Source organism: Salvelinus alpinus, chromosome 23 (genome assembly GCF_045679555.1).
Source record: "Salvelinus alpinus chromosome 23, SLU_Salpinus.1, whole genome shotgun sequence".
NCBI classification, from domain to species: Eukaryota; Metazoa; Chordata; class Actinopteri; order Salmoniformes; family Salmonidae; genus Salvelinus; species Salvelinus alpinus.
The window spans coordinates 24,298,196-24,324,791 of record NC_092108.1 but is presented as its reverse complement, the minus strand read 5'-3'; the positions used below and the strand labels follow the sequence as shown (position 1 = coordinate 24,324,791).

The 26,596-nt window shown below is 44.0% G+C and overlaps 1 long non-coding RNA gene across 1 annotated transcript; it reads right to left on the bottom strand.

The window, feature by feature from the left end:
- Nucleotides 1-1,204: 1,204 nt before the first annotated feature.
- Nucleotides 1,205-6,432, bottom strand: LOC139550638 (uncharacterized). The gene is made up of 2 exons (XR_011670099.1): nt 6,256-6,432; nt 1,205-5,542 (listed from the first exon to the last, which is right to left on the bottom strand). It is a non-coding gene; the product is annotated as an uncharacterized lncRNA (long non-coding RNA).
- Nucleotides 6,433-26,596: the final 20,164 nt, after the last annotated feature.

Below are 26,596 nucleotides of genomic sequence, written 5' to 3'. Positions count from 1 at the left end.
ATCTGTCAATTAGATGGACTCAACACAATGGAATCCCTGTCATTTGTATGGAAGAGCCTCAACGTGTTTGCATGCATATAATGTTTGTTTGTGTTTTCTCAATATTGAAGAGTACCAAAATACCACAGGATTTACTGTGCTTTGGGGTGAAAATTATATTCTGCTCTATGCAAATGCTCTCTAAAATCCCTCTACCACCCACCCAAACCAGCATCTCTGTACTGTACTGGTATTGCTAAGAATGTTGAGTATGCCTGGTAATGTCGAAATAGTATACATTTGATTTTACGGTCACATGTCTGTTCATTCTCTTAAATAGAACTCGTAACACAAGCATTTTAACAGAGGCCAGTCACTAGTTCCAACGGTTGCGTAATGTGGGTTAGGAACAAACCTACTTTAGATAAAACAACAGGGGAATATAAGTTCATTCAACAAGCTGGCTATTGGCTCGCTAGTGGCCAGTCACTTTCAAGACCCACTCACCCAGTAATACAATGTTGTTATCAAACATGTTTGATTTGGCACAAGTAGCTTCTCCCTTCTCTTTGAAACCCGACTATTGTAATACGGTGCTTAAATTGCTCTAATCCTCTAGCAGATTGGGCCGATAGATGTACTGTAGAACTGGCATTACGTGGGGTTGTAGGTTGGGGCCATGGCGTCTGCAGTCTCCTGGGGGCCCTGGGGTTATGGGCTGGCCCTTGGGTACGTAGGGCCAGGCATGGCAGGGCAGGGCTGAGGGCTGGTGAGATTGCGGGGAACGGGGAGCTGACACAGGCTCTGTTTAGTCTGTCTGCGTCAGTGACGCTTCATTACACACTCATAAATTCACCAGCACTGACACCACCGGTACGACCTTCCCACACACTCACGCACACACACGCACACACATACGCACACCAACTCACAAGTACATACAAGAACGTATACAGTACATACACACAAGTATACACAAACATGGACAAAATCAGAACACAAGATGACATTTTCATATCTTTATTGTTATTATTTGTATTCTGTATTTTGCATTGCTAAGTGCAGGAGGGTCATCAACCTTGGCTAAACGGTGTCTCTCAGACGTTCCCGTCATTGTGCGTTTGTCCTGTCACATTATGTCTGGTCTATGCAGGGCCAAGGCTAGAGAGAGAGGCTGACTGCCTGAGATAGATGAAGGGTGACGAAATCAGCAACAAGCCTGGTGTTTGATGTAAATCAAGATTCATTTAATTATATATTACAAAGATTATTTACACAACAACAAGAAAATGTCAACAAAAGCAGGTATAGACCTTATAGAACATGTACTATTAATATATACATATAAGAGGTTTACTTAACAAACCCAAACTACCCAAATTCAAACATATAACCACAGTAAATGGTACATATACAATATAACTACATGACTACAATATCAACAACAAAAGTAGAAATAATGACAACAGGAATGGTTATAATGACGCTAATAATACAAATAATAATAATTAGAATAGACTAATAAAGTATTTTTCCACAATGTTCAACTGCTAATTTATCAACTTAAGATAAACCAAAATTGAAATGACTATACATATAAAAGAATACGTATATTGTGGTAGTATTTGATTTCTAAATGCTTTGTGCCGACATGTTTTTTTAAAAGTACTGTTTGATTATGTATTTATTCCTTAACTTTCTCTATTGAAAAAAAATAGGCAAGATTCATTTCCATAAATATCTAAATTCACATTATTCGTCCCCACAAATTGTTAATCAACATAATTATTATAATTTAACATTTAGCTAATTCATGAACATTTGTGAAAAGTTGAGTAATCAAATCTCAAAAGTCTTTACAAATTGCATGTGAATATTTTTGTAATATGGATAGTCACTGTGTTCTTTCTGCTAGCTGTCAGGCATGGTGCTAGAAATAAGACCATTAGGATGTTGAGCGACAGACTAAATGAACACAAGGAGAGCAGTAGTATCACATGGGATTGCATGGACTCGGAAATGATAACAAAGACTTTGAAGAGAGTGAATGTTATGCTTTGAAATATGATACTCTAAGATAGAAAAGCTTCAGCACTGTTTCTTACATTGTGATCATTGTGTCGAATGAGCAAACATAAGGTACGTTCAGAAAACAATATTGAGGGCTAGCTCAAAGATAATTCATTGAATAATCAATAGAGACTAATATTCAAATGTTCTATCTACCCAGCTCGTTATTAGTATGTCAATAAAACTGCTCTAAAATACATTGGTACTTTATAATCACAAATACTGTACATTAGCCTTTCCATTGACGATATGTTCAATAGACACAGAAAATAATCTATATTTACTGATGCATCTTTAAACGAACAAATACATGTTTAAAGAGAGTATTAACATCCATTTACAATATTTTCAAATTAATGGATGCACTTACAGTACACTAAATACTTCTCACTCTCAAGCAAAGTCATGAAAGTGTATTCATATTTTTAAAGGTAAAACAATGTAATTTATAAATTAATAGCTTACTAAAAATCTATTACATTTTTTTGTAATGTTAACTATCCAAATATTATGTTGTAAGAAAAAATAATATTATTAGCCATAAAACTAAGATACCTTTTTACTGTAAGTTTTAGCTTTAGATCTTTTAAAGGTAAAGTGAAGCCAAGAACAAAACTAAGTACAGAATCCATGTCCAAACAAGGACATGCTGTAGCTGTTGCAGGGGTGTTGAAGAAGAGGTACACCCCCTCAGTACTACATGGTTCTGGACTGGTCTGGTTCTGAGATTGACCGTGTTGGGGTAAACAGGATACGTGTATGTGTGTGCGAGTGAGTGAGTGAGTGAGTGAGTGAGTGAGTGAGTGAGCGAGCGAGCGAGAGAGCGAGAGAGCGAATGAGCGAATGAGCGAGTGAGTGAGTGAGTGAGCGAGTGAGCGAGTGAGTGAGCGAGTGAGTGAATTTCCCCAGGGGGGAGTTCACTGGTCTGCAATAGCTGCCTGAGACCCAGGACCCACCATGGGGAAGGTCTGTTGCTTTCACTCCAGCCACAGCCCTGGAGGTCCACAGCGCTACAGTACACCACCACCCCACCCCTCCCTGCCACACCCTCAATCAATTTCAGGCACTATCCACCGGAGCAAGCTACTATGAGAGAGATATTAAGACCAGCTTTGTATTCTGGGAAATATTTGTAAGAATTGTAGGTTTACGTATAAAATTCATAATCAACAATGAATTTTGTTAATTCTACATTACTTTTAGTATTACTTAATTGTTGAGATAACAGTGTAGTAGCAGTGTAATATCTGTTGACATATTTACTTAATTTTATAATGTTTTTTTATTATACATTATGATGAAATTATGATGTTTGAGAAAGATAATAAATCAAGGGACTCAATATGTAAAGTGACAAATAACCAAAATAATTGTGAAACTATGCCAGACAAGGTGTTTTACTGCATCATGAAAACAATGTCACATAGAACAACCTAGGGTTCACGATCAGGGTACAGAACAGAACTAGATTGTCAGAGGCAGATGAGTCATTCAGTGAAAGGATATGGTAACTATAGGTGGTCACACGCATACCTCTTTTCAGGTGCTTCTCGGTAAAGGCTGGTCTTTGTAAAAACAGTTAAAACAAGGATAATAGATTCATAAGACAATAGTATTGTAATTCTTACATTCAAAATATAACCCCTATTTAGTTTTCCTTAAACAAATTAGGAAACAAAAGAGAAAAATCACTTGAGACTTTCAATGAATCCGGTTAATTATTTGGTGTAATGAAAAGGCCAGAAATGACATGTCTCTGTTATCACAGAGAAAAGTCGGTGTCATTTGTTAGTATACATCTCCAAAGCATGCCTACTGAATGTGTGTACTCTACAATCACTTGGGTTGAAGCTTTGGACAACACAATTGTATAGCTGTAATGTGATCAGCTGAGGGAGTAATACTGTACATTGTTCACACAAAAGTCGACAAGGAATAATTCCACTGATGTTTGATATCAACACTGTCACGGATTTAGGATTTCAGTCCAACCATATTGGTTCTCTCTGATGTCAGGCCAAAACTGTCAGTGGTTTAAACCTCTAAGCAGAAGTGATGATATGTATTACCACAGGATTACATAGATTACATAGATCTGATGACAAACAATTCAGATGAATTTGACATCAAAAACCAACCCTTGTTGTGGAGTGCTGGAGTAGGATCTCTATCCGTCACACTGTTGGAATCAGCTCAGTCCCTGCAGCATTAACTGTATTGTATGAACTTATTCAGCATGTTTCAATATTGCCAAGGAGATCAGCAATCCAAATATAATCAACAGCTAAGTTTATTATAGGCAACAGGGTGACTATTTTAGTTGTCTTTAGAAAACTCAAACAGATTTTTGTTGACATCACTTCTTTCAGATCTTTCATCAAGTCTTTCTACAGTTGATTTCAATTGTCTAGATATTTTCACAGAAGGCATTAGGCATCACTGGTCTGAACAATGATGATGAAATAGAGTCTCAGGGCTCAAATGATTTATGTCAATAGAAAATGACCATGGATCCCTGGAGGAAAGTTCTCCTCATCAAACTAACACAGTGAACATTAGGTACACGGTGTAAATGCAACAATGTGTTCCTATAGTCAAACCCCCCCCCCCAAAGAAAAACCATACATCTAGATTATAGACTTATCGAGAATATTCCAGAAATAAAATCAATATTCAAACCTTATTAAATACTTAATCAAGCAGACAGAAAAGTCTCCCATCGTAACCTAGCCCTTGTGTCAAATGCAGCCCTGTCCTGCTCCAGGAGACCCCAGTGACCCGTAGGTCAACATCAACATGGGTTCAAATGGGCCCTGGGCGGATGAGTAAAGCATTTTACAACACTAGGCTGGTTTGTAAATTGGTAATAATGAAAGGTCATGACCTTCAAATAACATCCCTCACCAACATGTACCCGCCCCAAACTTAACCCGCCATCATGCCATAAATAATAAGAACGGTGCCATCAAAACCCTGCCTCCTACCCATATCAAAAAACATCACACCTGATGACAACCATAGGATAGAACATAGAGAAAATAAAGCAAACCTAAAAGTCCATTCCATTGTAGTGGGTAAATTCTAAATTCCACTCAAACTGTAATTATTAATCTGGTGGCATAACAAGCGGTTAATAACCATCATGCATGTTTGTTGGGGTTTGAATTGTTTTCCATCTTTCCACCAGTCAATACGCCCACCGCGATCTCACACTCTTACTAATAGCCTCAGTTGTGCAACGCACCAAATTTTTTAGTGTAATAGCTGGTTACTGCACTCTAGCTGGTTATCTCCTCTGCTACGAGCTGTCACTCTGTGCCCCAAAGCTAATTTAAAGGGCCAGGATGTTTTTTTTGTTTGCTCACACCGCAGAGCGGTAGAGCGGGACTGGCAGACTGGAACAACAAGGGAGGGGTGGGAGCACAGCAAGCACGCCATGCCCCCTTCAATCACTCCCCTGTGCCAAAACGCTGACACCAACCGATGAAGAATCCTGACAAAACATTCCCAACGAGAGACAGACACAGAGAGAGAGACAGACACAGAGAGAGAGAGAGAGAGAGAGAGAGAGAGAGAGAGAGAGAGAGAGAGAGAGAGAGAGAGAGAGAGAGAGAGAGAGAGAGAGAGAGAGAGAGAGAGAGAGAGAGAGAGAGAGATTAATTAGGCTCTCACCCACCAACAATGAACACATAATAACACTTACTGGTACAGCTGTTGTGCATCTCTCTCTCTCTCTCTCTCTCTCTCTCTCTCTCTCTCTCTCTCTCTCTCTCTCTCTCTCTCTCTCTCTCTCTCTCTCTCTCTCTCTCTCTCTCTCTCTCTCTCTCTCTCTCTCTCTCTCTCTCTCTCTCTCTCTCTCTCTCTCTCTCTCTCTCTCTCTCTCTCTCTCTCTCTCTCTCTCTCTCTCTCTCTCTCTCTCTCTCTCTCTCTCTCTCTCTCTCTCTCTCTCTCTCTTCCTGTCATCACCTCCTCACTCACTCCATTCCATACCTCCCTCACTCTCTATAGCTTCCCTGAATGATGATCTACCTTCACTGCACATAATGTAACAATAAAGATTGATCAAAATTCACCTCTTCCTGTTCCTGACTAACCCAATCCTCTCACACCACTTCCCTCTCTACCTAAATCAAACTTCATTGGATTATACCTCCCACACACGTAGTAAACTTCCTTTCTCTCACAAAAAGACACAGGTTTCCTTACCTGTTCAGTGACTCCTCCCCTTCCTTTGACTTAATAGAGACCCGCCTCCTCCAACCTTATTATCCTGGTGTTCCCATTTCCTTTACCCTCAAGCCTTCTCTCATGCTCCCAGTCTTTCTCCATCTTCTATCTATCCAGTCTGTCTCTGTCTGTGGTATGCTGCGTTGTGAAGTTTGCACAAATCCGAGAAGTGACAGTCAGACAGAAGTGGCATGGAATAAAAGAGCCACTAACAACATTAACTCTATGACTTTGGACTAGTCTGGGACATCACTGTTCTCTGGCCTGATGGCTCTCTGCTGCCACCTGTCTGTGGAGGAGTGTACTGCTAGAACACTTTCAGAGATAGAGTATTAACAGTATCAGGGTATTGAATAATACTCATGAAACTCATTACAATAGTTCTGCCTTCTTTTGCTAGCTGCATGGTTGAGCGCTACTTACTAAACATTGACAACACTTTGAATCTGTCATGTAACACTGACAGTGGGACAGCAGGTAGCCTAGTGGTTAGAACGTTTGGCTAGTAACCAAAAGGTTGCTGGAGCAAATCCTCGAACTGACAAGGTAAAAAATATGTCCCTGAACAAGGCAGTTAACCTACTGTTCCCCGGTAGGCCGTCATTGTAAATAAGAATTTGTTATTAATGTTCTTAACTGACTTGCCTTGTTAATAAATAAATAAAATATTACTGTGGAAGTGTGTAGTGAGTGCAACATGAACATCTGTAAACGATGTGCTTGCCACACATGCAGAACCAACTTGCTGACGATGTCTGATCATTTCCTCTTCCCTCCCGGGGTTCTGTTCGTTTCCCATCGAGAAGAAGAAGGGATGCATGGAGAAGAAAAGCAGTCTGTTGTTAGAATGACCTCTAGGCTGGTTGGCTCTTGTTTCAGGGAGAGTTAGCAGCTTACAACCTCTAGAAACAGTGTCCCAAAGCTCTGACCGCACATTCTAAAACCGCAGTTAGCCCAAACTAAACATCTCATTCACTCAATGAAAAGAGAGAGAGAGATGCAGACAGAAATGAGAAAAAAGCTCATTTTACTTTTAACTCCAGGCTGTTTACTCAACATTTCAGCAGGGTTAAAAATAGCATGGAGCCGATCCACATTAAAAGCATCTCTCGCCCCATAACCGGTCACAAGAGGGATCTGTGAAATGGAGCTGAACAATACTCTAACTGACAGGGAGAACCGCTGAGTAGAATGAAAATCCTCCTACATAACCCTACAGCACTTACAGCTAAACATTAACATGAGAGAATCTCACATTATTGCTATAAGATTCCCTCTAACTTGGTCTCATATCCATATCCATATCCTCATATCCTCATATCCATATCCATATCCTCATATCCATATCCATATCCATATCCATATCCTCATATCCTCATATCCTCATATCCATATCCATATCCATATCATATCCATATCCATATCCTCATATCCATATCCATATCATATCCATATCCATATCCATATCCATATCCATATATCCATATCCATATCCATATCCATATCCATATCCTCATATCCTCATATCCTCATATCCATATCCATATCCATATCATATCCATATCCATATCCTCATATCCATATCCATATCATATCCATATCCATATCCATATCCATATCCATATCCATATATCCATATCCATATCCATATCCATATCCTCATATCCATATCCATATCCTCATATCCATATCCATATCCATATCCTCATATCCATATCCATATCCATATCCATCCTCATATCCATATCCATATCCATATCCATATATCCATATCCATATCCATATCATATCCATATCCATATCCATATCCTCATATCCATATCCATATCCTCATATCCATATCCATATCCTCATATCCATATCCATATCCTCATATCCATATCCATATCCTCATATCCAACTTGTATCTTAGGTCAAAAGTATTTGAAATTGGAGATCATTTTCAAGAAAATCTGGCAAGCACGTTACTAGTAGTTTGAGTGATATCTCAAAAAACACAGTGTGCAAAACACATTTTCGAATTGTAAATCATGTCAGACAAATGAATCTTCTCCCGAGGAGGCTCCTTGTATCTGCCCCAGCGTGAATTGTATGTGGATCTCTTATCTTCTTGCCCAGTGGATCGATGTAGAAATGATCATTGAAAACACGAGTACTGACAACTGTTGTCAAATACAGATGTTCATAAGATTCCATACATCCTTGCCCAGAGACTGAGACTGCTTCATTGCAAGACAATGACTCACTGAATCACTGACAGATGATTAATTAAATTACTCACTGAATCACTACTCCGTAAAATGGTCCGATTCCATGCACAATAAATTACTTAGTGAATCTCTGCTCTATTAGACAGTTTGATTCTACTGTAAATTACTCACTGAATCAGTGCTGTTAGACTCTGAATCTGCTCTGTGAAAGGTTGATTCCCTGACTGAATCGTCCCAGGCAGGGAGCTCTTCAGGCTCTAACATAAATAGCAATCATCCAACGAGTAAACCAATCAGCGGCTTTGTTACAAAATATGCAACAATCAATTAGCCAATGGATTTCCTACAAAATTAATGAAGTAAATCAAAGCATTGAGGGCATTTTGTTAAGGACAATTTACTTCTTTTTTTTTATTAAATGAATTCCACACCCTCTATGGCCATTTGCAGTTTTTAACATGCTGAAACACTTTATTTTCAGGTGGATTATATGGTATTTGATATAGATTTGATCATTTGGTCCCACTTTACATTGGTGCTAAAATACATGTAGTTACATGGGAAATACAGGTAGGCCTACAATAGGTACATGGTACCATGGAAAAACATGTTGTTTTTGTTGTTGATGTTTGTCATTGCGCTTGTTACTTGTGCAGTTGGTACAGATGAGTATGTTTTAGTTCTGGCATTACTTGTCTTAGTACTACAGAATATACTGTAGATTAGTTTGGAAATGCTTCATGATTATCTGTTTGACAACAGTCTCCTTCCATTAGAAAGCCTGTACACTGCCTGGGGTCTCTACAGCTCGTCTTCACATGTGCTTCTCTGATCGCATACACACAACACACGCAGCTGTCTCACAGGCAAGCAGGAAACAGGCTGAGGTCCGTAGCATCCAGCTGCTAATCAGAACCAGACTGAAGCATTCCCCTGGAGGGGACTACCAGACCAGCAGGCAGGGAGTCGGTCAGACAGGCAGGCCATCACCCGAATGGAAGTTACAGAGAAGATAGAGCTAAAGGAGATGACTGTACTGTCCATAGATACAGTATAGTACAGTACCACTCGAGGCCTGTTTGCTTGCCAGTGGAGGGTGATATCTACAGCAGTAGCTGGGTGTAGTTAGTTACTGAATACATGACAACATCTCCCAGGTCACTGAATACGAGCTAGAAGACAGATTCTCTATTGGAAAGTTAGCAAGGCAACATGTTGCATTGATTTGCTTACAGTGCTCTGTTTTGCTCTGACAAACGGCCTTGGAATGAACAGCAACGTCCAGACAGTTGTACGTCGGTCTCTCCAGTGTAGTGGTGGATAATAGGAAGCTTACGCTTGTTGCTTCCCAGACAAACCGCAGAAAATGAGACATTGACGAGACACAAACTGATCACACGTTTACATGATCACTCTAATTGTGTTGTGAGTAATACCATATTTATTGTCCCTTTGTATGAATGTCAGTTGTTTTACCCCGTTCCCCATTGACAGTATGTTATGAATGTACCGGATTCTGATATTTATATGACACCACAGCCATTGTGCTGTATAGGGTCAAGATACCATATTGGCATATTGGACCTTAGTGCCATTGGTGCATCTACTCTAGACAGTGCTTCCCATATTGCCTCTGTAGCAGGGTCCATAGTGAACCAATATGAGATGGGAGTGGGGGGGGGGGGGGGTTACATGGACCAACCCTGAAACACTGGTAGAGGGTAGGTTAAAGTAGGAGAGATGTAGAGCAATTAGCCCACACCGACCCACACACAGCAATCCAAATGACCTGCACCATACCTGTGGGTATAGCAAAACATAGACCTTGGCACAGATCCCACCTAACACCCCCCCGACCCTCCCCTCCTCCGCAACCTGTCTCATACATTCACCACATCAGAGCAGCTCACGGACAGGGCAATCAGTGCCAAAGGACCATCACAGCTCAGGCTTGTCAAAACAGCCTGATTGCCTTTCATTTGATTTTCCTAAACCCAGCAAACTCCTCTGAGAACTTCTGTCAGCACAAGCAGCCAACAGTTGAGCAAACAGGATTAATCGTCATGGCAACACCTGGAAGCAGCACGTGCAAGCTGTAGACTAGGTGGACAATGAGCTTTCAGTTAGCTAGCTGCCACAGCTAATGACCTGGCCATGCTGCAGCATGGCTAGGTTGTTAGGCATGAGGGGGCGTGGTATATGGCCAATATACCATGGCTAAGGGCTGTTCTTACACACGAGTGCCTGGATACAGCCCTTAGCCGTGGTATTTTGGCCATATACCACAAACCCCAGAGGTGCCTTATTGCTATTATAAACTGGTCATCAACGTAATTAGAGCAGTAAAAATAAATGTTTTATCATACCCGTGGTATACAGTCTAATATATCACGGCTGTCAGCCAATCAGCATTCAGGGCTTGAACCACCAAGTTTATAAACATATTTATATTTGACAAGTACCGAGACAGGCATTCTGCGAACGACTGACAACATGCTTTTCTTTCAGAGGATAGTCCCTTAGAATATTTCCCCCTAGCTCTGTTAGACTGATGGAGGAACTGGAGATGGGAGTTTCCCTGACATTTCTGAAATATTTAGTTAGGATAAATATTTGTCATAGTTTATCCTCACAGTTTATAATTAATACTGCACCAGAGTTTTTTATGAAGAGCTTTATGCGCTCCCAAGTAGTGAGCAGACTGTCACACATTTAACCTACAGTCACCAGATACTGTACAGTACGTGACTGAGGTCCTGGTGAGTAGATATTGACGCTGCTGCAGCCAGGGTAATGGAGAGATGAGGGGAGGTAGGGAAATGTTAGGTGTTTCATTAGATTCAGCATATTTTCATTATGTTGTCATTATTTTGTTCAAGGGTTAATCTGGGGTGAATGATGAAAATATTTTTGCAATGGCAGTTCACTCAGAAGACACATTAAGGGATGTGTGTAACGGCTGTCAATGTCGTTCTCCTCCTCAGACGAGGAGGAGCATGGATCGGACCAAGATGCGGAGTAGGAGGTATTCATGATTTTAATGGCAAACCAACAAACACTACAAATAAACAAAACAACAAACGTGACTAACCTGCAACAGTCCTGTGTGGCCCAAACGCTAACACAGGAAACAAACACCCACAAAACACCAGTGAAACCCTGGCTGCCTTAGTATGACTCTCAATCAGAGACAAACGATACACACCTGTCTCTAATTGAGAATCATACCAGGCCGAACACAAAACCCAACATAGAAATACAAAACATAGACTGCCCACCCAACACTCACGCCCTGACCAATAAAGACATACAAAACAAGAGAAAACAGGTCAGGAACGTGACATAACCCCCCCCTTAAGGTGCGAACTCCGGGCGCACCAGCACAAAGTCTAGGGGAGGGTCTGGGTGGGCATCTGACCACGGTGGTGGCTCAGGCTCTGGGCGAGGTCCCCACCCCACCATAGTCACTCCCCGCTTCCGTATCCCCCTCCCAATGACCACCCTCCAACTCAACCCACCTAAATGAAGGGGCAGCATCGGGATAAGGGCCAGCACCGGGATAAGGGGCAGCAGCTCCGGGATAAGGGGCAGCAGCTCCGGGATAAGGGGCAGCTCCGGACTGAGTGGCAGCTCCGGACTGAGTGGCAGCTCCGGACTGAGTGGCAGCTCATGACTGTAGGGCAGCTCATGACTGTAGGGCAGCTCATGACTGTAGGGCAGCTCATGACTGGAGGGCAGCTCATGACTGGAGGGCAGCTCATGACTGGAGGGCAGCTCATGACTGGAGGGCAGCTCATGACTGGAGGGCAGCTCATGACTGGAGGGCAGCTCATGACTGGAGGGCAGCTCATGACTGTAGGGCAGCTCATGACTGTAGGGCAGCTCATGACCGTAGGGCAGCTCATGACTGTCTGGCGTCTCTGGCAGCTCCTGACTGGCTGGCGTCTCTGGCAGCTCCTGACTGGCTGGCGTCTCTGGCAGCTCCTGACTGGCTGGCGTCTCTGGCAGCTCCTGACTGGCTGGCGTCTCTGGCAGCTCCTGACTGGCTGGCGTCTCTGGCAGCTCCTGACTGGCTGGCGTCTCTGGCAGCTCCTGACTGGCTGGCGTCTCTGGCAGCTCCTGACTGGCTGGCGTCTCTGGCAGCTCCTGACTGGCTGGCGTCTCTGGCAGCTCCTGACTGGCTGGCGGCTCTGGCAGCTCCTGACTGACGGACGGCTCTAGCGGCTCCTGACTGACGGACGGCTCTAACGGCTCGGGACAGACGGGCGGCTCTAATGGCTCGTGGCAGACGGATGGCTCAGATGGCGCTTGGCAGACGGATGGCTCAGACGGCGCTGGGCAGACGGATGGCTCAGACGGCGCTGGGCAGACGGATGGCTCAGACGGCGTTGGGCAGACAGATGGCTCAGACGGCGTTGGGCAGACAGATGGCACAGACGGCGTTGGGCAGACAGATGGCTCAGACGGCGTTGGGCAGACAGATGGCTCAGACGGCGTTGGGCAGACGGATGGCTCAGACGGCGTTGGGCAGACGGATGGCTCAGACGGCGCTGGGCAGACAGATGGCTCAAACGGCGTTGGGCAGCCGGGCAGTTCAGGCACCGCTGGGCAGATGGGCAGTTCAGGCACCGCTGGGCGGACGGCAGACTCTGGCCGGCTGAGACACACAATAGGCCTGATGCGTGGTGCCGGAACTGGAGGTACCGGGCTGAGGGCACGCACCTCAGGGCGAGTGCGGGGAGGAGGAACAGGGCTCTGGAGATGCACTGGAAGCCTGGTGCGTGGTGTAGGCACTGGTGGTACTGGACTGGAGACACGCACTTCAAGGCTAGTGCAGGGAACAGGAACAGAGCACACTGGACTCTCGAGGCGCACTATAGGCCTGGTGCGTGATACCGGCACTGGTGGTACCGGGCTGAGGGCACACACCTCAGGGCGAGTGCGGGGAGAAGGAACAGTGCGTACAGGGCTCTGGAGACGCACAGGAGGCTTGGTGCGTGGTACCGGAACTGGAGGTACCGGACTGGAGACACGCACCACAGGGCTAGTGCGTGGAGGAGGAACCGGGCTCTGGCGACGCACAGGAAGCCTGGTGCGTGGTGTTGGCACCGATGGTACTGGGCTGAGGGCACGCACCTCAAGGCGAGTGCGGGGTACTGGAACTGGAGACCTGGTACGTGGCGCCAGCCCCGGAGAGCTGGTGCATGGGGGTGCCACAGGAGAGCTGGTGCGCTGAGCTGGCACAGGACGTGCAGGGCTAGGAAGGCGCACAGGAGGCCTGGTGCGTGAGGCTGGCACAGTCTTCACCAGACGGCTAGCCCGCACCTCAGGACGAGTATGGAGACGTGACTCAGGTGACATCAAATCCCCGACATGTTCCGCCGGGCAGATGTCGTGCCTCATGCACCAAACCAACAAATCCCTCATTTCTTAAACACAATGTGTTTAATACATTTGCACACTTCACAGCTCCCAAGAAACAATAACACCTCCTACAGATTTCATTTAAAAAAGCTTGTCGGAGTGAGGAACATTGGCTTGTTTTTCTACAATAGTGTGTTCCTGGAAAATTACTGTGCCATCATCTCATCTCATGGTGACTATGACCACCCAAGGTATGGGATCTAACAGCTGACCTGCATGGACCCTGCTGAGATTTTCCCATCCATCCCAGTCAGGAGAACATATAATGACCATTCCCCTGTGTCCCATTCCGGGTCACAGGCAGGTGGAGCTTCTGTTTGACGCCAGTGGGCTGAGTTCCAAACTCGTCTGTCCCTGTTTTTTACACACACACACACACACACACACACACACACACACACACACACACACACACACACACACACACACACACACACACACACACACACACACACACACACACACACAGAGTTTTACAGCACGCTGACCCTTAGGTCGTAGACAATACGGTGAGCCATGCTCTCAGCCTTTCTCTGCTTTAAAGGGGGTTGTTCCGGTCTTTTCTGTACACCGTGCCAAAAAGATGACAGCTATCAAAAAAGAGAGAGTGTATTGGGCAAGAAAGGGCAGGGAGATGGACAAACAGCATAAAACATAGAGAGATAAAGAGGCAGACGGAGAGATAAGGGGGAGAGATGGGGTGAGAGATGTGTGATTGCATGATTGTGGGTCACAGACCCAGGTTGGGGGCGTGAGGCCTGGGTTGGCAGTAAAGAGAGCAGGAGCTGGTGGTGGGATTGGTGTGGGGCCATAGGAAGCACTGTGCTGAGGAGATAACAGTGTGTGTGTGTGTGTGTGTGTGTGTGTGTGTGTGTGTGTGTGTGTGTGTGTGTGTGTGTGTGTGTGTGTGTGTGTGTGTGTGTGTGTGTGTGTGTGTGTGTGTGTGAGAGAGAGAGAGAGAGAGCGAGAGCGAGGGGGGCAGGAAGAGCAGGGTCCACTGGTGGCTCATTAAAGCCCATTAGGGCCCAGCAACACAGACAGGATACGGCAGTGAATAGAGGAAAGCAGGGGCAGGGACCAGCGCACTGTTACTCTCTCAGCCCCTCACACACATATACACACACAAACACATCCAACACCACTCATTTCTCCTGTTCTGAGCCAGGGGATATACATCCATTGACTAAGGGGAGAGCCCTGGACTCAAGAGTAGGATCCCACCCTTCAGAGAACAAAAGGAAAGATGACAGGTTGAAAATGAATTAGGATGAAATATGAGTCTGCTTACACCGCCGTTCACAGCATGAAAACAAAATGAAGGTGTCCAATTGTGCCCACACAAAGACACACACTTACACGCCCGCACGCACGCGGGCACTCGCACACACTCACACATACTGCACTCCCTCCCTCCCGCTCCGTCTCTCTGACAGGCAGGAATCCAGGGCAGAGGACTGTGCTGGAGGGTCTGATGTGAGTTGTGTGTTGGGTTGTGTCTAGCCATCCTGTTAGACGACAGGTGAGAGAGGCTCTCTGATCCCTCTGACACTCTGTAATCTAGTTAAGAATGTGGGATTAGTGGTCCCTTTGGAACAGGGCTGAGGTCCCCTCTGTCATCGGACTGATGCAGAGCTTTAGAGGAGAGTGAGAAACCCTCCCACATGACATGACATGACTGGAAGGAAGGAATGTTCAGGGGGTGGATATGGGTGCTATAGAGGTCTCCCGTGGACTTCTTAGTTTGGTCCACAGTGGATACAGGAAAGGAAATTCTGTGAGTAGAGATTAACCAACTCTACCTACACTGAGACTGTTGTTAAGGACAGGGATATGATTGTATAGTCAGTTGCCTAGATACACTACCGTTCAAAAGTTTGGGGTCACTTAGAAATGTCCTTGTTTTTGAAAGAAAAGCACATTGTTTTGTCCATTAAAATAACATCAAATTGATCAGAAATACAGTGTAGACATTGTTAATGTTGTAAATAACTATTGTAGCTGGAAACGGCAGATTTTTATGGAATATCTACATAGGCGTACAGAGGCCCATTATCAGCAATCATCACTCCTGTGTTCCAATGGCACGTTGTGTCAGCTAATCGGTGTTTATCATTTTAAAAGGCTAATTGATCATTAGAAAACCATTTTGCAATTATGTTAACACAGCTGAAAACTGTTGTCCTGATTAAAGAAGCAATAAAACTAGCCTTATTTAGACAAATTGGGTATCTGGAGCATCAGCATTTCTGGGTTCGATTACAGGCTCAAAATAGCCAGAAACAAATAACTTTCTTCTGAAACTCGTCAGTCTATTCTTGATCTGAGAAATGAAGGCTATTCAATGCGAGAAATTGCCAAGAAACTGAAGATCTCGTACAACGCTGTGTACTACTCCCTTCACAGAACAACGCAAACTGGCTCTAACCAGAATAGAAAGAGGAGTGGGAGACCCCGGTGCACAACTGAGCAAGTACATTAGAGTGTCTAGTTTGAGAAACAGACGCCTCACAAGTCCTCAACTGGCAGCTTCATTAAATAGTACCCGCAAAACACCAGTCTCAACGTCAACAGTGAAGAGGCTTCTCCGGGCTGCTGGCCTTCTAGGCAGAGTTGCAAAGAAAAAGCCATATCTCAGACTGGCCAATAAAAAGAAAAGATTAAGATAGGCAAAAGAACACAGACACTGGACAGAGGAACTCTGCCTATAAGGCCAGTTTTATTGCTTCTTTAAACAGGACAACAGTTTTCAGCTGTGCTAACAAAATTTCAAAAGGGTTTTCTAATGATCAATTAGCCTATTAAAACGATAAACACCGATTAGCTAACACAACGCGCCTTGGAACACAGGAGTGATGGTTGCTGATAATGGGTCTCTGTACGCCTATGTAGATATTCCATAAAAAATCTGCCGTTTCCAGCTACAGTAGTCATTTATAACATTGACAATGTCTACACTGTATTTCTGATCAATTTGATGTTATTTTAATGGACAAAACAATGTGCTTTTCTTTCAAAAACAAGGACATTTCTAAGTGACCCCAAACTTTTGAACGGTAGTATATACTATAAGCCAAGAAACAACAGCATTCTTCTGTACATACCAGAGGCACCGCATATACCAAATATGTTCACCCAGAAGGAAACAGAAGTCATCTCCTCACGTCATTAAAACCCACCAATCATCTCTTCAGAAAATACTTCAAATGCTTCCTCCTAGCCAGGTCACTGGAGGTTACAGCACTGTACTCCCTCACCCAGCAGCACATGGTTGTTCCGTTAACATCAATCATCAGGATGATAATATTCAACACGATGATGTATAATAATAATAATAATGTAGCCCTAACAGCATACAGCTACAGGTGCAGGCAGGGAAAGGAGGAGGAAGATTGTGCAGCCTGTGTACATCCCTCTATCCTTCTATCCATCTATCCCTCCATCCCTCCAGACCTCAAGACACATGAGAGGTCTGTGAGAACCCAGAGGAAAGGTCCTGGCTATTAGACATCCACCTCTCCCCCTCTTCCCTCTATCCTCCCCTGCATGGACACCTAATCAGAGGAACAAAAGGGTTTCCACAAAAAGTCTGAAATAGCACGCCTGGTGCAGGAAGAGATGCAGGATGTAAGGAAACTGTTGTAACCACTCACACACTATTATACACACATTGGTAAACACAGTCTTACAGATAATAAGACAGACTGCACAATTAATGATGTACAAATACAGCTGCATATGTAAAGACATTGGGAGACACGCACAGCTACACACAACACTCTAGACTGCAGGAAGCAGAATAGATAGAAAGGGAAGAGGAAAAGAGAGAGAGGGGGGAAGAGGGTGAGAGTGAGGCTGTGGAGACGAGAGGAAGGATCCTTTATTGTGAAACATATACTGTTGTCATTTGTTTTGTTTTTCCTTGTTTTTGCTAAAAACAGACAGTATGTGTGTGTGTGTGTGTGTGTGTGTGTGTGTGTGTGTGTGTGTGTGTGTGTGTGTGTGTGTGTGTGTGTGTGTGTGTGTGTGTGTGTGTGTGTGTGTGTGTGTGTGTGTGTGTGTGTGTGTGTGTGTGTTTTAGTGTGCGACTTCCATAGCTGTTCATTATGAAGTGACAGCCTGACAAACTGTGGCTGTAGTGGTCGATTGACTTCCTGCCCCCAGAAGCCACACTGTTTTCCCTGATTGCCTAAAATCACCAAAATGACTCTGACCCTGGAGTGGAGATTGTGTGTACAGCATGCAACAGTGTCACCAGGGCTGGAGAGTAACTGATGACATGCAATCTGATTACAAAAAACTGTAAATGTAAACAGTTACGTTACCAGAAAAAATATTGTAACCAGATTACAGATACTTTTGAAAAACTAGATGGTTACTTCTGGGATTACTTTTAAATTCTGAATGGATGTTTGTGACACATTTCTGTTTTCTCAATGACATTCAATTCAGCATTAAAAAAAGGCTCAAGTTTAAGTTTATTCCACGTCAGAGACCACTATAATGGCACACCAAATGTGTTTGACGGAAACCTTTTTTGTCTTCTTCTAATGCCTCTTAAGGGTAAAGTATTCCAAAAGTAATCAGATTACATTATTGAGTTTAGGTAATCCAGATGTTACGTTTGTCACGGCCGCCAAAAGAAGTGGACCAAGGCGCAACGTTGTATGCGTACATTCTATTTATTAAAGAATGAACACTGAACAAACTAACAAAAATAACAAAACAAAACGTGAAGCTATATGAATTGTACAGACAGGCAACTTAACATAGAACAAGAACCCACGAACACCAAAGGGAAAATGGCTACCTAAAAATGATACCCAATTAGAGACAATGATAAACAGCTGCCTCTGATTGGGAACCATATCAGGCCACCATAGACATACAAATCACCTAGACCTACAAAAACCCTAGACATACAAAAAACCCTAGACAATACAAAAACTAACGTACCCACCCTAGTCACACCCTGACCTAACCAAAATATAAAGAAAACAGAGATATCTCAGGTCAGGGCGTGACAACGTTACTGATCACAATTTTGGACAGGTACTGTAACTAGTAACTGTAACGGATTACATTAAGAAAGTAACCTAGCCAGTGAAGGCTGCTGAAGGGAGTATAGCTCATAATAATGGCTAGAACAGAGTGAATGGAATGGCTACAAAACACATGGAGACCATGTGTTTGATGTATTTGATACCATTCCACTTAATCCTGCTCCAGCCATTTTTTTCCCTTTATTTAACTAGGCAAGTCAGTTAAGAACAAATTCTTATTTACAATGACGGCCTACTCCGGCTAAACCCTAAACTGGATGACGCTGGGACAATTGTGCACCGCCCTATGGGACTCCCAATCACGGCCTGGAATCGAACCATGGTCTGCATTGATGCCTCTAGCACTGAGAAGCAGTACCTTAGACCGCTGTGCCACTCAGGAACTCATTACCATGAGCCCATCCTCCCCAATTAAGGTGCCACCAACCTCCTGTGAACCTACCCAACCTTGAGTGTCACTGCTTCTGTGTGCTCTCTGTGGGTGACATCATTGCTATTTGTGTGGCATTGCCTCATGAACTCAGTATTCCTTACTGTCACCTGTGAGGAACATGTGTGTGTTTGTGTGTGTGTGTGTATATGTGTGTAGGCCTGCTTGTGTGTGTCTGTCAATCTCTCTGGTTGTGTGACTGTGAGTATGTGTGTGTTCATGCTCATGTGTGTCTCTGTACGTGCATATTCTTCCACTATCAATAAGATCCACCCAGCCTGCCTGCCTGCCTCCATCCTCTCACACACTGTCTGTCTGGTGATAATAACTAAATGAGTCCAGCCCAGGAGGACAGGAGAGGGAGGTGATAAAGGGGACAATGAGGAGGCCAGGGCCACCGGGTCCCCTCTCCTCCAGGGGCCGCAGATTAGGACTCCTGCGCTTCCCTTAGAAAACAGGCCTTGTCCAGGACTCTGGACCCACAGGAAGCTGCTGTCATCTGGCCTGCCTCACCTCCCTGGCCTCTGCTCCATGGCCTGGCCTCCTCTTTTGCACACATAATCGCCCCTTTTGCTTTCTTTCGCTCTCTCTTTCTCTGTCTCCCTCTGTCACTCTCTTTCTCTGTCTCCCTCTGTCACTCTCTTTCTCTGTCTCCCTCTGTCACTTTCTTTCTCTGTCTCCCTCTGTCACTTTCTTTCTCTGTCTCCCTCTGTCACTCTCTTTCTCTGTCTCCCTCTGTCACTCTCTTTCTCTGTCTCCCTCTGTCACTCTCTTTCTCTGTCTCCCTCTGTCACTCTCTTTCTCTGTCTCCCTCTGTCACTCTCTTTCTCTCTCAGTACACTCTCTTTCTCTGTCTCCCTCTGTCACTCTCTTTCTCTCTCAGTACACTCTCTTTCTCTGTCTCCCTCTGTCACTCTCTTTCAGTACACTCTGTCACTCTCTTTCTCTCTCAGTACACTCTCTTTCTCTGTCTCCCTCTGTCACTCTCTTTCTCTCTCAGTACACTCTCTTTCTCTGTCTCCCTCTGTCACTCTCTTTCTCTGTCTCCCTCTGTCACTCTCTTTCTCTGTCTCCCTCTGTCACTCTCTTTCTCTGTCTCCCTCTGTCACTCTCTTTCTCTTTCTCTTTCAGTACACTCTGTATCGATCGTCTCTCTCTCTGTCACTCTCTTTCTCTTTCAGTACACTCTGTATCGATCGTCTCTCTCTCTCTCTCTCTCTCTCTCTCTCTCTCTCTCTCTCTCTCTCTCTCTCTCTCTCTCTCTCTCTCTCTCTCTCTCTCTCTCTCTCTCTCTCTCTCTCTCTCTCTCTCTCTCTCTCTCTCTCTCTCTCTCTCTCATCTCTCTCTCTCTCTCACTCTCACTCTCACTCTCTCTCACTCTCTCTCACACTCTCTCTCACTCTCTCTCACTCTCACTCACTCACTCACTCACTCACTCACTCACTCACTCTGTCCGTGAGATGAAACACAGGGCCTCTGTTCGCAAGTTGCCACCATACTCCACCTGGATACCACAGGCCAACAATAATTAAGCTACTGGGCCTGCCCCTCTCTCTCTCCCTCTCTCTGTCTCTCTTTCGGCCTCTCTCATATTCCTATTTTACCCTTTTTGCAACTAGGTGTTGTTAGCTGTTAGAGGTAAAGGGGAAAATCTTTTATAATATATAATAAAATATCAGGCTATACTCATCTGTGGTCACCTTAATACATCTTATCCAATGGTAAACTAATTTAAATGAACGTTTTTCAAAACCACATCCATCAAAACCAATCCATATATCTGAGTTATAGTGATCCGGAGCAGAGCAGAACTAAGGCAGGATGGTCTATGGTGGCAGCATAGACGGGAGACAGAGCTGCAGGAAAGGGATCGGCTTAACCTGCTCAATAAGGTCCTGTTACTTCAACCCACACTGCTCCACCACTGTTTCCAACCACCACAAATACTGGAACATTTTGCACAGGCAGCAGTAAACCATTTACACACACACAGTGACACACCCACCACCCCTCTCCTCACCAAGTGTGTCCCCTACTTCAAAAAGAGGAAAAAAAGAGGATCTCACAACAACAACAAAAATCTCACAAATGTATTTACATTCTTGTGAAATCATAGGTTTCAACGAGGGCAGTGGTCTCCAGGCCATCAGCCATCACACCCTTCGACAACTGTCTCTGACCCTAACCACGGAGAAGTAGATGGAGATGAACAAACACAAAAAAAAGAGAATGAATTCAGTCGGGCTTTCAACTCACTCTTGAAAGTTGCAATAGTTAATATACAGTGGGGAGAACAAGTATTTGATACACTGCCGATTTTGCAGGTTTTCCTATTTACAAAGCATGTAGAGGTCTGTAATGTTTATCATAGGTACACTTCAACTGTGAGAGACTGAATCTAAAACAAAAATCTAGAAAATCACATTGTATGATTTTTAAGTAATTAATTTGCATTTTATAACATGTATTGAGGCCCCTTTTCCACAGTGAAGTAGACTATAAATAGCTGTGCCATTAATCCGAATTTTTCTTTTGTATTCCCTCATAATTTGCAGGGTTGACATTTGGAGAGGCTTCTGTAGTGCCGAACCTGCCGAGTTGATTTATGCACTTTACAATGTTTTAATTATACTGTACTCCCAGGCTTTTCTCCATTTTGTTTTAGTCACTATCGGGAGCCGCCGTCAGTAATATCCACAACATTTATGACTGTCACTTTAATGTTGGTTTCCTTACATTTGTAGCCTACATTTTGCACCATTCCATTCGATTCTGAAAATCTGTTGGGCAGCAAGTTGGAAGGTTTTCAGCGGTTGAATTACATGTGCATGCAAGGTAGCCACACCTGTAGACCATATTACGTACCTGCATTAGGTAAGTCTTAATACCAACTACTGAGAAGTGCGTAGGAAAGGCATGCATAGGAAAGGCGTAAATGTCCTAAGTCTGAATCGTCCTCATGGTGCATCCTATAGGTCAGTACTGTGGGTCTGACACTCTAATAGCTGTCAGGAGGAGAGAGAGAGAGCAGCACAGGATGGAAAGGAAGGAAGCTGTTCCTGAGAAATGATTGTGTTCTGGTCCCTGCTCCAGTGCCAGGGGGAGACAACAGTACAGGCATGGGTTGGGTGCTTCATATGAAATAATAGACACAGGTACAGGGGAAGTGGGTGGTTCATATTGACATTGAATTAGAGTGGGCCAATCCCTTGATCAGGGTGCCAAACACACTGCTAAAGCCATCAGATCCCCCACCTACACCCCCACACACACCCTTCCCTTCTGGTGTCCTTTCTCTGGCCCCACCTCTCACTGAGGATGACACAGGGACAGTTGGAACTAGGTGGTGTCATGACCTTTGACCCTTTACAGGGTGTAAAATCCATTCTGGGGAGTGTTTCGCTACTGCACCCTGTTGCAACACTGATACATTGTTAATAGCTGCAACAGCATCAGGACCCACTGAACACAAACTGGTTGAATCAACGTTGTTTCCATGTCATTTCAACAAAGAAATTCAATGTGATGACATTGAATCAACATGGGAAACGAATTGGATTTTCTCAAATTTATCAGCGTACACTGAGTGTACAAACACCTGCTCTTTCCATGCCATAGACTGACCAGGTGAGTCCAGGATAGATATATGATCCCTTATTGATGTCACTTGTTAAATCTACTTCAATCAGTGTAAATGAAGGGGGAGAGACAGGTTAAAGAAGGATTTTGTATGTGTGCCATTCAGAGGGTGACTTGGCAAGACAGAATATTTAAGTACTTCTGAATGGGGTATGGTAGTAGGCAGTGGTGACATGTCATTCAGGGCAGGTGGGGCTAAAAATACTTGTTTAGCTCAAAATAATCATCATAATAATAATACAAAAATAATCATCTGTTTTGAATGTTATTTTGGGATAGATATATTTCACATATCAGTTTGCCAACAATGTAAAATAATGAAATAATTGAGTTAGTAATGCTACGTACAAATATGGTCTCTTTTTAGCTTTCTTGAGTTAGGCAGCTACAAAATGCAGGTGTTCCAGCCCAGCTTGGTGCTTTCTGTGTTGGTGGAGCAGCCAGCGGAAAATAGGGAGAGGGGTTGGTAATCTTCTCTAGTTTTTCGTGATTGGCACAGGGTTCTGTCACTCATGGGGACACTATGTCACCTCAAAATCTACGAGTAGAGCTTGAAAATTCAAGCCCCTTGGGTGTTGCCATAGACTTACATTAGAAGTGCCCATCCAAGAAGGCTCAAGGTCATTTGGCCACAAATGAAGTAAAATCACGTTATATCTACAGTATACTTTCAAAATCTTAGCTAGCGAGCTACTGTAGACACGCAGTCATCATCATGCATCAAGTTGGCAATCTACTGGCAAATCCTATTGAATCATTGTCATATGAAGAGAAATTATAGATAAAACGTATCGGTGCTCATCGGCCATTGGACATAAACATTACACAACAAGTTGTAAATCGCAAATTCAACAATGAGTGCTAAGGCGCAACTGCAGCCGCGGGTGTCACAGCCGGCCGTGACCGGAAGACCCATGATTGGCCCAACGTCGTCCGGGTTAGGGGAGGGTTTGGCCTTCAGTCGTCAGTTCGACAGTGTTTCCTCCGACACATTGGTGCGGCTGGCTTCCGGGTTAAGCGAGCAGTGTGTGAAGAAGCAGTGCGGCTTGGCTCTCAACCTTTGCCGAGTCCGTAGGGGAGTTGCAGCGATGAGACAAGATCATAAATACCAATTGGATATCAAGCAAAAAGGGGTAACTGTCAATCCAGTATGACTTCTGCCGTGTTCAAACTGGAAACTCGGAACTGGGACATCTCAGACTTCAGTGAGTTCAAGACACCTGGGAACTCGGATAAAACTAGCTCAGACTGGGAAAATACAGAAAATAATTTTGAACGGTCATCCAACTCGGAATTCCAAGTCGGGATTTCGGGCCTCTTTCTAAAGCCCACAAGAAGGACTGCCCCAACACCTTCCTGTTCAAATGAGCACAGCAAAACAAGGTAAGTCCAAAAATGTCTTGTAGGCTGGTACATAAATGAAGTAATGTGCCAGGGAGATATGTATACTGTAGCTAAGAAAGTAATACTAAGTGTATGTTGTGTAGTAAGCTGTTAGTAGCCCATGTGCCTCACCCTAATAATGTTCTCCCTTTTCCCCTCATAACTTAGCCTACTGTTCTGACTTGGTGGTGCACATGTAGCCTAACATTTCTCTAATGCAGGCTGCATTAGAGAAATGTAATCATTGAATTTTGTAAGAGCTTTCATTGTCTGCTTATATGCCCTCTTTATTTATCCTATGGTTCTGACTTGGTGTACAGAGAGAATACTGTAACGGCCCATGTTCTGAATTCTGTTGCTGTACATTTCAAAAGTGCTGAACAAATAGTTATATTCACTACGTCCGTCCTAGCTCGCTCATTAATGTCTTATTCGAAATGATGGATTGCCTCTTATCCGCTCGTCATCCCCTTATGCCATAGTTTGTGCATCTCAATTGTCAGTAGAATCAAGATTTGTTTAAGCAAGTCAGCCATGTCAGCTATGTTTTTTTAAAAGGCAGTAAATGAGGCTGAATTAACTGTTTCACTGCCAGACAAGGCTCCGCTGATAGTCAGGTGTAGCAGTGGTAAGATGTTGGGACAGCTTTATGTAGGTCCTAACAGTTTGTGGGCACCGTATGGGAACGTTCTGGTGCATGTAATGTATTGTTCAGTGTTGTGTAGTTGCTTTGCTAGCAAGCATCTAAAAACAATTTGGGGAGTTTGCCCCACCAAGATGTACATGCTAAAATCGCCACTGGTAATAGGTGCCAGGTGCACCAGTTTGTGTCAAGAACAGCATTGCTGCTGGGTTTTTCACTCACAACAGTTTCTGTGTGTTTCAAGAATGGTCCACCACCCAAAGGACATCCAGCCAACTTGGCACAACTGTGGGAAGCATTTGAGTCAACATGGGCCAGAATCCCTGTGGAATCCTTTCGAGACCTTGTAGAGTCCATGCCCCGACGAGGGGGGCAATGGGGGGGGGGGGGTCCAACTCAATCAATAGAGGCTGCTGAGGGGAGGACGGCTCATAATAATGTCTAGAATGGAGTAAATTGAATGGTATGATACCCTTCCATTCACTCCAATCCAGCAAATGGAATGATATCAAACATGTGTTTGATACCATTCAATTCATTCCAGCCATTTTATTCCATTCCAACCATTATAATGAGCCGTCCTCCCCTCAGCAATATTAGTAAGGTGTTCTTAATGCTTTGTACACTCAGTTTCAAGGGATTTAAGGAATTCATGTCTTTATTTATTTTTTACTTTTAACCTAAATCTAATTTTATGGTTACATTTTCTGTTGATTTTACGTTGAATTCACGTTCATTGAAAACTCAATCAAATGTAAATCATAACAAGACATTGAACTGTTTGTGCCCAGTAGGGAGGATCCATTATGGGACTTTCAGCATACAGTAGGACCCCTCATACAATGTTTTACTGAACCTTGTACTTGGGTAGCCTTAGGGTACAGTGAAACACCAGACCTTTTTGATTTATACTGAACAAAAATATAAAAGCAACATACAACAATTTCACAGATTTACAGTTCATATAAGGCAATAAGTCAATTGAAATTAATCAATTAGGCCCAAATCTATGGATTTTACACATAACTGGGCAGGGGCGCAGCCATGGGTGGGCCTGGGAGGGCATTGGCCCACCCACTGGGGAGCCAGGCCCAGCCAATCAGAATGAGTTTTTCCCCACAAAAAGGGCTTTATTATAGACAGGAATACTCCTCAGTTTGATCAGCTGTCCGGGTGGCTGGTCTCAGACGATCCCCCAGGTGAAGAAACCGAATGTGGAGGTCCTGGGCTGGCGTGGTTTCATGTGTTCTGCAGTTGTGAGGCCGGTTGGTCGTACTGCCAAATTCTCTCAAACGACATTATGGTAGAGATATGAACATTAAATTATCTGGCAACAGCTCTGGTGGACATTCCTGCAGTCAGCATGCTCCCTCAAAACTTGAGACATCTGTGGCATTGTGTTGTGTGACAAAACTGCACATTTTAGAGTGGCCTTTTCTTGTCCCCAGCACAAGGTGCACCTGTAATGATCATGTTGTTTAATCAGCTTCTTGATTTGCCACACCTGTCAGGTGGATGGATTATCTTAGCA